The following is an 11,683-nucleotide window of genomic DNA, read 5'->3' on the forward strand; positions in this document are numbered from 1 at the left end:
TTTTTGCCAATAGTATAATAAGCAGGTTATGGCACACACGTTGACTTGTGCGATGGATAAGGACGTTTACAAAAATGATATGCACATACTGTACCGATACAGTTATATAACTTAGCTATCAACGGGTATCTAATGTATTTATATACAGTTTGCTTTGAATTAATACATCCTGCAATCTTCTCTGCTGATTACAATATTCCATTCTCTTCTGACCTCTCAAAGAAAGCTGCTAATCTAGTTACAATGTGAACGGAAGGCCCATTCTTATACATACCAACTGCTGTCTCTCCCTCTGCCGACTTCCAAGCACAAAGCCATGACTAATTATATTAGTTTATCCACACAGACGCAGTTCTTTTCTAATTACCATTAATTACAGCACTTTGAGTCTTTGCTAGGGCTTGCAGAAGCACCAATCATTTGCATGAGTCTTCCCCTTAAACTTCAGAACAAAACTGAGGGCCAGACTGTGTTTGTTTTTATTTGAACAGATGGTGGTGGAACAGTGCATAAGAATGACTAAAAAAACATCCAGTATATATACATTCCAAATCTATATCTGTTTCTCTGAATAACCGATTGAAATTTCACCACCAGTATGTAATGTCTTCTGTATCCACTGTTCCCATTTGTGCAGGGCGTCCGGTTGGGTGTCCGGTTTTGACTAATTAAAAATCTGGGGACCCTGACACACACGCACGCACAAACAAATTGTATACATACTAGAGCCACACGCATAAAATATACTGTGCCTGGCTGCATATAACAATTTTTCATTTGTTTAAAGGAACACTTTCCATACCTGGCCCCCTGGAACTCGTCTCCAAGGTCAGCAAGTTGTGCCTGCTCTCGATGAGCATACCGAGCATGTCAGATTTATCTTTTAATAAATATTAATGTTTTAATATGTCATTTTGCACCGGGACACTTCTCTAAAGCCAATATCTTGTTTTTTTTTTTTTTTTTTGCCCTTGAAGACAGAACGCCCACAGCGCTGTCTTTCAGGGGTGATAAAAATCCTGGACATTTATTTGCTGCATAAACATAAAAAAAGCATCATACACAACAATCTCTCCCTCTCTCCCACTCAAAAAAAAAAAGAAGCATTATACGCCACAATCTCTCCCTCTCTCGCGCTCTCCCTCTTTAATACACGGTGGAGTAAGCCATATCGAAGCAGATTTGTCGCAGGGCTCCATCACCGATAGCGGGCTTTTATAGATCCTCATGCTTTTCTATTTATCCTCTGAGGGAGAGAGAAGGCAGGGCCGTCGAGATCAGTGTAGCACGAGGCTGCAGAACCAGCATCCCGCTGGACGGCGGCCAGTATTTCATATTTTCATGGCTGCGGCGCAATGCTAACAGATGGGAGAGGCGAGAGAAACGGGGGAAACGAGCCATTTCTGCCGTCGCGAAACACCTTTACTCTGTTTAAAAAATAGCAGGGGTAGTGCCGCAGCGCCGCTCGAAGATAAGACGCTGGCGAAGGCAGCGGCTGCCCGATCGGGGTGCAGCTGCGTCACCTTCTGCCGCAGCGAAATGTCAATATTGCAGTAAAATAATAAATGAGCAATTAAAAGCCCAGCGCGGTGGAATGATCGTTATGCTCTCTGAAATAATGCTCGGAACGCTGTGAAAACCCTTCCCTGGCGATCCACGGAGCCGCATCCAGCAGCAATTCTGACGCATGCGCTGTAGCCACCATCGCTAGGCCAAGAAATCAAGCCACCACACTCAGTAATTAAATGGTAAATGGACTGCATTTATATAGCGCTTTACAATTGATGCCTCACATTCACCAGAGCAGTTAGGGGTTAGGTGTCTTGCTCAGGGACACTTCGACGCGCCCAGGGCAGGGATCGAACCGGCAACCCTCCGACTGCCAGACAACCGCTCTTACCTCCTCGCTATGTCCCAACTATCAACCATACTGATGTGTGCCACATACAATCCAGGAATTTTGGTGCCACGTGCTCTTGGAACTTAAACGGTAAGTCATTTTCAGTAAGGGCCGAGATGAAAAATACATCCTTGAAAGCGATAAAAAAGTCAAAAAAATTATCAATGTGGATTTTAATTCAGGCAGAAAATACCTGTATGTTTTATGCATTTCGAATTTGGCCTGTCGTCGAGTACTCTTCTGCAGGCTGAGTTGATGAAATATGTATGTACCTTGTTTTAACCCTGACCAGAGAACATCACTGCCGAGGACAGCCTTGACCTTTATTGGTTTCTCAAAGCCGCCTGGATTCACTGTGGTCAGTTCTGCACGCAATCTGCTTCAGTCGTAGGATATCATGCTATGAAATGTTTATTTATTTATTTTTTAAATCGGTTTTGCCCCTACCCAAAGCCCGTTTCCATGAAGTAAACACCGCATTGAAGCTAATGAAAACGTATTCTCAATAAGTGCTTGACAATTCCGAGTGCTCTCATTCTAGGGGAACCACGGCATTGGGGCATGTACAGCATTAGGCTTCAGAACGCTTTCCCTGACCGTCATTCTCATTTTACCATCCAATTTCAAAAGTTTGCATCATGCTGACGGACGTTAAAGAAAACAATATTCTAGCAATGAGTTAGTCCTGAACAAAGAAAGCGATTATCGCTGTAAACGGAAGTGGGCTGTACGCTCGCGATCAGCGTTAAGATGCAAAGCCCCTCCGCTCCCCGACAGCCTCCGGCCGCGATGGCGCGGACGTCATTCTCCACCGTTCCCACAATGAGCTGTAATCTCCCGCTAAAGAAAGATTTGACCGGGGGGATAATTAGCCTTACAAAAAGCATTGAAGGCGCTGTCAATATGATTAGCTTAATGTGTGAAGCCGGGCTTGTTCCCGAATTCACGCGCCGTCCGTCTGATTTCCTGAATACCGCGGTGACATTTCTGTGGGTCATTACATTGTTCACACCTGTCAGATTCAGCCAGTTTAGACCGCCTGGAAATCCCAGCAGTGTCTCCTGAGCCCTGCCGGTCAGCTCTGATTCTCCACCTGGCTCCTGGTCCAAATTGGTTCTGTCCAACTCCCACGTTCCCAGTGGTAGGCCCTCACCACACAATTACAGTTTTCACTCCTTCCTTTCGGCCATGTATAGTGTGACAAACAAAAACACGTGAAAGGCACAAGACATTCCCTCTTTTTTCTCCTTTTCTTTTTTTTTTTTGGTATTTATAGTTGATGGCTTGCAGCAGAATTTTCCCCGATAACAAGACAGGTGGGTAATATCAACGCAACATCCCACACACTGAAATAAGTGTTTGTTCAATGGCTGGATTCTTGGATGCCAGCATTATTTTTCTCGTAAGAAAAGGTGACTCTTCAGCGCCAGTTGAAAATAAAACTAATGATCATGACAAACACCAGTTGACGCTATTAGTTTGGGAAAGCAAATATATACAGTGAGCAAAATGTTCCTGTTAGTCTTTAACCTGCACTTAGAAGCTAGCCCGAAGGAATGAAAGCAAGATTCCCTCTCACTCTCTCCTTCCATAAGGGAAAGTGTCACATTAAATTTCCTGTGCACTCCGGCGTACTGTACACGTCCCGCTCTGAAAGATATAGGAACTGACGTTTCCCTACGTGCCGGAAAACAATCTGACATCCTCTTGACCTCGGTAAATACGACATATCAAAGGCGGGCTCCCACCAGGAGTATTTTTAAGTCGGCGCTTCCTCTAGCAAACGGGTTGCTCCTGGGGGCTGGAGGTAAAGGAACGGTTATACCCAACGAGGATCAACCCGCAAGGCAACAGTCAGCCTGTCTTTCTCACAGCCCAGACAGTGTGTGACCCAGTCAATTTCCTTGCCTCATTGGCTGATAAGGTTTCACTACCATATGGACTACTGGCAGCCAAACAGTAACTCTGTACAATGTAAAGAAGAGAAGAAAAAAATATTAAGTAAAATAAAATACAGCGGCTGGATTCTCTGCTCTTTTAGAAAAACGCATGGCCTGTTATTCAGCCTGTCTTCACATGAAAGCTGCCTTATAATATATCATCCATAAATAGTCCATAAATTAGTATCTCATATAATAAGTGGGGGCCAAAAAAAAACAAAAAAAGAAAAACAAAAAAATGAAAAACATAGCAGGCATTTAGATTTCAAGAATTTAGCAAAGGCTCTGGTCCAGAACAGCTTTTACAGCTTAACATTTTACATTCAATCCATTTATACAGCTGGATGTTAACCGAAGCAATCGAGGTTACATACCTTACTCACGGGTATTACGTAGCAGCCAACCTGGGACTCAGACCTGTTGAACTGTAAACTAAACTTTCTAATCATTATGCTACAATGAGCAAACTTTCCCCCTGCTGGTACAGAAATACGTTTTCCAAAAAATGGAGGTGCTCAAGTAATGTTGTTTATGCCCACATGTACGGCACTGGAAACTAACTGGGACAACTAATGGACTATTAGGTCATTATGTGCAAAAACACAGTACAGTAAAATACAGAATTTATTAGCAAAGGAATTGACTATCAGTCGACTATGACAAATGTATTGTCTGTATAAATTTAATTTCTATATTCTCCATTGTCAATTTCTTCACATACTGTAAGGCCGAATGGTGAATATTGCCTATGACAGATCTTGATATCTAATATTAATCAATCTTGACAATATCATAATATAATATTATACGTAGTAACAACTAGCAAAATAACAAGTGCAGATGGCTTTTCCCCAACACTTATTCTGAAGTGCAAGTATGCAGATGACTAAAACGAAATGACACATGAACACGTACAGAGGTAAATTGTTTGCGACAGCTGTCGTTTGTTTAAAAACAGCTACGTAGTGTGCTCAGCGTCAATGCGCTAGGGCGAAACGAGTACAGTAGATAAGTGTGGCTCTTGGCTCAGCTGGGACGCAAATTTCACTGATTTTAATGACACCCGTCTGCCAGTGTTTTCCTACAGCCATGTTCCAAGTGCGCCATTATCGACAAGTGGAGACAGATTGAGATTGCCGGCAAGTTGACGCTGTCCTTCAGTGCTGATACAATACACACGCTCCCCAGTTTACTATGGCGAAGATGGGGTGTGTTTTGAATTGAAGTAATTATAACTTTATATCGTGCTTTGCACGTACTTAAGCTCAAGTGCTTGATGTAAAACTGGGAGGAGTATGACAAAACTGTTAATTTTTCACTTTTTAAAAACAGTTTGAAAACAGATTGTTCAATTGAATTTGATTGACTGGATCATAAGGAAGTTCACCCCAACAATTTTTCATGGGCACTATGTCCAAAGGTGAGACCCTCACCCAACTCTTGATAGTATGGCAAGCCGTTTAAGCTTTTATTCAACTTGTTTTTGATATCAGATATTAGATTTTAACTAGTTATAATTCAAATTCTTGATATCAAGAATTCAATTTTAACTAGTAATAAGATGAATTCTCGATATCAACAATTCAATTTTAACTTGCTAAATCACAAAAATGCATTTAACTGTCTGCGCTTGGACCTTTCTCGAAGCTGTCAAAGGACCGTCAGCATTCAGTACGCATTGCGCCTTGGTCAAGGTTACATAGCCCAGTCAAATATAGTGGTGGCTGGAAGCGGAGAACTGTGTATACCCCACAGTATAGTTCATGTGCAGAAATCACTGAATTTGTGTTGTTTAGAACCTCGCGCCGTTCTGTAAAGAGGCTTGTGGGACTGTCTAGATATTGGGCCATCTGGGATTATAAGTATTTTTCCCAAGAAGATTTAAGCAATATTTAATGTTTTTGTGCTTTAAAGCTATAATCGTTTATCTACCGTTATGTAGCCTAGTCTATGCTACCCATTACATATAGTAATCTACTTACATACAATATAAATCCACTTATCACACATATCCCTGTAATTCAGGCATAAAGAGAGAATATGTATGGTAATCTTAAATAAACATACTGTAGTTCAACAGACCCCCTTTTAAAAATTATTTATTTATTTATTTATTTAAGCCCTTTGTCAGCAGCTGATTTCATTTCCTCTAAGTTTTATTAAACGCTCCAGTTATTTCTCATCGGGTGTTTCTCTCCTGTACTGAACCGCTTTGTCATACTGTTTCATGACAGTTCCTTAAATTGCTTGTGTGGTCCAGCACTAGTATAATAATCCATATGTGTTTTCTATGTGGGTACTCCTGCAGAAGGTAGGCTCTCGCAAAAAAAAAAATTAATTAATTAAATAAATAAATAAATAAATAATCCTCAAGCAGAACATGAACAGCTTTTGACTTAACACATTCCCGCCATTCTAATTAAAGCCATCTCGCAGTGTGACGGATCGCGCAGAACTCCGGAAACACGAAAAATCATCTTCACCATCCAGGAAGGCTCTGATTTGACACCGCCTTGAGCTCGAGGAGGAAATTGTGAACACAAATTACCGGAAAACTTCTCCGTTACAGAAAAACCCCGACTGAAATCTGCGGTGACGGATGCCCAAGCCTTCATTACTGATCATTTTTAAATGCAAATGTGTCTACAAACAAGATATCATTCATTGTGTCAAAACTGACACCTTCACACCCAAGCAGATGGGCTAAATTAATGTGCAAACCTAGTGCAAGAAATGAAAGAAACATCGGCTAATTAATGAATCAGAAGTTTCTTGGTCCAAATAATGATGCAGATTAGTTTGAGGGTGAGAAAGCTGGAGAAATGTACCTGTTTCCTAATGCAGTGGGTGTCCCAGACGGCGGTTTGTGAAATGAAGGCTGAAATTTTTATTTATTTATTTATTTTTTTGCCGCAGGTTTATGTAACGCGCTTCCCGTTGACAGTCAGGTCAACTGGAGTAAATGCTTCACCCGTTTACTTCTTCCAGTTCGCTAACTTCAGTACCCATATGCAGTCGTTTTGACAGAACTACTAAATTCATTAGCCTACGCTTTTAATAAGGAGTGAGTGGGGGAAAAATATATTCACTGATCTGCCATTTTCTTTGCTGAGTGCTACGCGATGTATGAAGCTTGCACCAGAAAGCCAGTTAATTAGGCCAGTTCTTCCTCTTTGCAATAACTCTGGTGTGTATTTGGAAAGAAACTCCACCACGAATTGGTTCAGTAAGTATGTTCTTTAGACTGGGACTGAGTCTGGGGTGCCCACTGTTCCGGCAGTGGTAGTTGTGGGGGGGGGGGGGGGGGATTGTCATATTCAAATGACAATTGCTACTTACCTGCTTCCAAGCACCTGATGTATATTGACAGCAGTATTGAAAACACTGATGTATGCTTTCTCAGTAAACAAAAATTACAAGCTGCAGGCTACCGCACATTACAATGTAACTGAACAGGTTGTCTGATGAATCAGCATGTAGGCGATAGACTGGAACTAGGAGAAAAAAAAAATTCGTATTCACCTCCAGTGATAGACTACCTGTTTTCATCAAATCGAGCGCTTGCACTTGCTGGCTCATCTCTAGTCCTCCATGACTCTGACTCCAATAGCTCTCCATTAATACATGATCAAACTTAAAAAATAAAAAAAATAAAAAAATCTGAAGTGCTCACAGTGCAGGTTTCTGATTTACCAGTTTAAAAAAACATTGAGGCAAAGCAGAACATCACTGTGTATTGTGAAACGCATTTGCAAGTTACTTACTTTGACTTCCAAAACAACAAGCCTGAAAATTGAGTTTCTGGTAATGTATTATAAATGAGTTGAAGTGGAAAGGGAAAAAATAATAAATAGAAAATAATTTTTTTGCTATTATGGTTGTTGTTATTGATGTTAAACTTTGGTTTCAAAAATGAAAGCTACTTTTATGGGTCAGCCTGAAAGTGATAAATGGTTTAAATAAAATCATTTTTGTGTGTCAATATTCTAAATTTGTGGACTGAGCACCAGCTATTTGTAGAATAGCTACCTGGACATCACTTTATGTGCGCATGTACTAGTGTTGTAGCCCAGGCTATGACATTTCTGTCACCCACTGACCTTCATAGCAACACAACATGTACGCAACGTAACACAACATAACGCAACATTACTTTCTGACCTAGCCTATGCTTGCTGTGTGAACTGGAATTAATGTGTTCATGACTATGAATAACTGTCACATAATCAGTATTGCACCTTATCGGACTTGTGTTCTGTAGTTGCTCCAATGACCTTCGGTGTGCACTTATTGTACCTCACTTTGGATAAAAATGTCTGCCAATTAAATGTAATGTAATGCATGCATTTAGACCAAGGTCAAATTCAGCCTCTGTGAATCCACTCATATTGTGATTCTTACAAATCGTGTAAATCTGAGACCCCAACCCCACTAAAAGACTTTTCCATCCATCCATCCATCCATTCTTTATCTATCCCACTTATTCCTGGTCAGGGTTGGGGGATGGCTGGAGCCTATCCCAGCATGCATTGGGCAAGAGGCAGGTATACACCCTGAACAGGTTTCCAATCCATTGCTGGGCACACACACCATAACAACCATTTCCAGATATTTCATTTGAAAACACCAATTCCCTGTCTCCGTTACTTCAGACAGGCAGCTATTTCAAACTCCTTGGCCTCTTCAGAACCTTGGTCCCCTGCTGAGAATTTCATTACTGCAAGCGCAGCGTCCATTAAAAATCCAGGCAAACAAGTACTTTATTATGAATAATAAACTAAATGCTGCTTTTCCAATTGACTTGGGTGATTCTTTTTTTTAAAACTGAAATAACCGAACTGGTGTTTTTGGTTTCAATTTGGTTTGTATGAGCACTTCCACTTCCACTAATTTCAATGTTGCTGTCAGCGGAGTCATTTGAAATGGCTCCATGACTACAGTTGTCATAAGAACAGCTGTGAGCCAATCCCGGTGCACCTTTTCTGTTCAGCTGGTTGCCTCTTAGTGGTTTTGTGTGATAGTGGTGGTAGTGGTTCACGGCTGAAATCACTAAATACACGAAAAACCCTCGAACCCTCTTCTGTGTTATCAACACCTTGTGTAGGTCCCCGTTCTACAGCCCAAAGCTATAAGGCCCTTCAGGACACCTTCCCTCAGGAATTACCTGTGAAAGGTTCACGTTCCTGCAGTCTCGACTCTGGAATCTCAAGAAATGGAGCACCTGGAAAGAAAAGATTGTGAGACTGGTTCCAATAAGAAATAAGCCAAGCACAGGTACAGGTCAGTGGCTGAGTTGGCTTTTATCTCCGACATCAATTGGAGTTCTATCTCCACACTACATTGCATTACGTTTAGGTTTAGTGGGCGCTCTAATCCAGAGCAACTTACACACAAAAGATTTGGCCAACGAGTGGAGCCAATGCAAAGTGGTAGCAGCCCATATAAACCTACAAAATAAAGTTAAGTGTCACAGCAGGTGCAAGGAGGAAGACTGAGGATGCAGTAGCAGATGTGCTCGAGGATAACGCTAGCGTAAGATGCAACACAGATAGGGTTAGCAGAACTGTAATAAATACTCCCAGGTTCTCCGCTGGCTGAGCAGAGCAAAAAAAAAAAAAAAAAGAAGAAACCGCAGCGTAAACAGGTGTTCTTTTCGGTCTGCTGCAGAAACCAACACGGCAAACGCAATTACAATTACAACAGGCAATTAAAATGACACACAACCCCGAGCCACGCGGCCCCGCTCACCGGGAGCCGGCACCGGCAGCGGAGCGCGGGAAACATTTGGCAGACCGGGGCGGCGCTCGCGGCATTCTGCGGCGTCCCCACCGCCGCGCCCCTCCGCAGCCGCCCTCTGCGCCGCGCTGCGAGAGTAAATGTTTATCGCCTCTTCCCCCCCCCCACGCCGCCGTGTCTTTCAGGGCGGCGCGGTCCAGAAGCGCTAACGAGATTAGCGCGGCTAACATCTGCAGGTTCCAAACAGGAACAGATAAATAAATAAATAAATAAATGAATGAATCGAGCCTCTGTCAGAAAGAGAGAGAGCAGAGTGCCCGACCTCCCCTCCCAACCCCCCAACCGCCCCACCCCCACCACCACCTCCCTCCCACCCACCCCTCTCTCAAACAAGCAAGCTTGTAAATACTATCAGAGCACTGGCTGGGGTGCCGGTTCCTACAGCTGTGTACCTGGGCCTCTGGAGCCTGGTGAAACGCAGCTAGACAGCTAGACACGCATGCAGATGTGCTGCATTGATCCACAGCCAGTGTGTCACTGCTTGTGGTCTAGCAGCAGTTAGGACTGCTTACAGAGCCACTGTGTGATCCACATCGAGCCGTGAGCTATGCAATAATACAAGCAATGTACTGTCCTTCATATTGGGACAGGCGGGGGGGGGGGGGGGGGGGGCGCTGTTTTTAAATGATACACATTTGATCTGAAACCAGGGCCTTCAGTTGAACACAAAACGCTCTGATGCAAATCAACGACCGAATCAAACCACACATCTGGGTAGTCTACGCCCCTACAAAAAGGGAGAATTTAAAACCAGGGAGCCAGGGATCCCAGTGCGTTACTCTGATGTGCATATAAAGGCCACTTAACAAAAATAAAAAAAAAGTGAATAACAAAAACGAAATGAAGCCGTTTTGAAACAGGAACCAAATGAGAGATCCTTAATTTTCCGTTCTTCGCATTGCGACACAACGGTGTCATATATCAAGTCCTGGACAACTGCAGTGGCTGTAGGTATTTGGGGTTTTTTTGTTTCAATGCAGCCAATTAAGGCCTTGTGCGGACTAACGACTTAAATGAAACACGGGTGCAGAGACACCCCAAAAAACCAGCTGATACAGTGACCCTCTGGGGCTGGATTAAACCCCTTTAACACGGCAGACCAACTTCACATATGGTTCAGCAACCTCGGCACTCCAATGAACCTTCAGTCAATATTTGATATCTTTTGCTAAACACTGACCAGATAAACATGCTTCAGCTTCGTGTAACATATATATATATATGCTGCAAAAATAACTATAAAGATCATGTGCTACAGTTGAAGAAAAAATAGTAGTATACATCCTTACAGTTCGCACTGTGGCACATTTTAATTTATACAGCATCCGTAAAACTGTCAATTTATCTATATTCAGCTATAAGTAGACAGTAACGTGTATGGTTGCAACAATATATTATGTGACAGAAGAAAGGTGTCATGAAGTGGCCCTTAGGGTTCGACAAATATAACTGTATAATTACAACCATGAGAACATAAAATGTAAAAAAATCTGTAGTTTTTTTTCCTAATGAGGACTAATCAGGATCAGTGCTGTAGCGCTAGATGGCATCTATATTTGAATTTTATTTACAGCTTGTGCTAACAGAATGTGTTAACAGAAAGGGGGCGGAGGGGGGGGGGGGGATGAAGCAATTCAAGAAAGCAACGTAAAAAATCGCAGCATCACATTGAAATGACAATCAGTCCTTTTCTTCATGCCATTACTCTTTGCCTGTCTGATTTTCAAAAACAGCAACCATGCTTACAAATTGCAGAACTGCCAGTCAAAATAAATTCTGAATTTGCTCATGAATATTTCAAAAATCATTATGCATTAGAACACTTCGTTATTTATCAGTGTGACTTTTTTTTTTCATAAGTGAAATTGCGTACAAAAAGCAGGCAAAGCTACAGTTCAGGTATCTTTGATACATTTGAAATTGACCCCAACTTTCTCCAACCAGTTGCAACACCACTAGACACTAGAGTTTTCACACACTGGAGTTAAATGACTTTTGAGTTTTATGAAATTGCAGAATTTAACAGTAGGTTATGGTCTCTCAAAGA

This window comes from Anguilla anguilla, chromosome 12 (assembly GCF_013347855.1).
Source record: "Anguilla anguilla isolate fAngAng1 chromosome 12, fAngAng1.pri, whole genome shotgun sequence".
Classification (NCBI taxonomy): domain Eukaryota; kingdom Metazoa; phylum Chordata; class Actinopteri; order Anguilliformes; family Anguillidae; genus Anguilla; species Anguilla anguilla.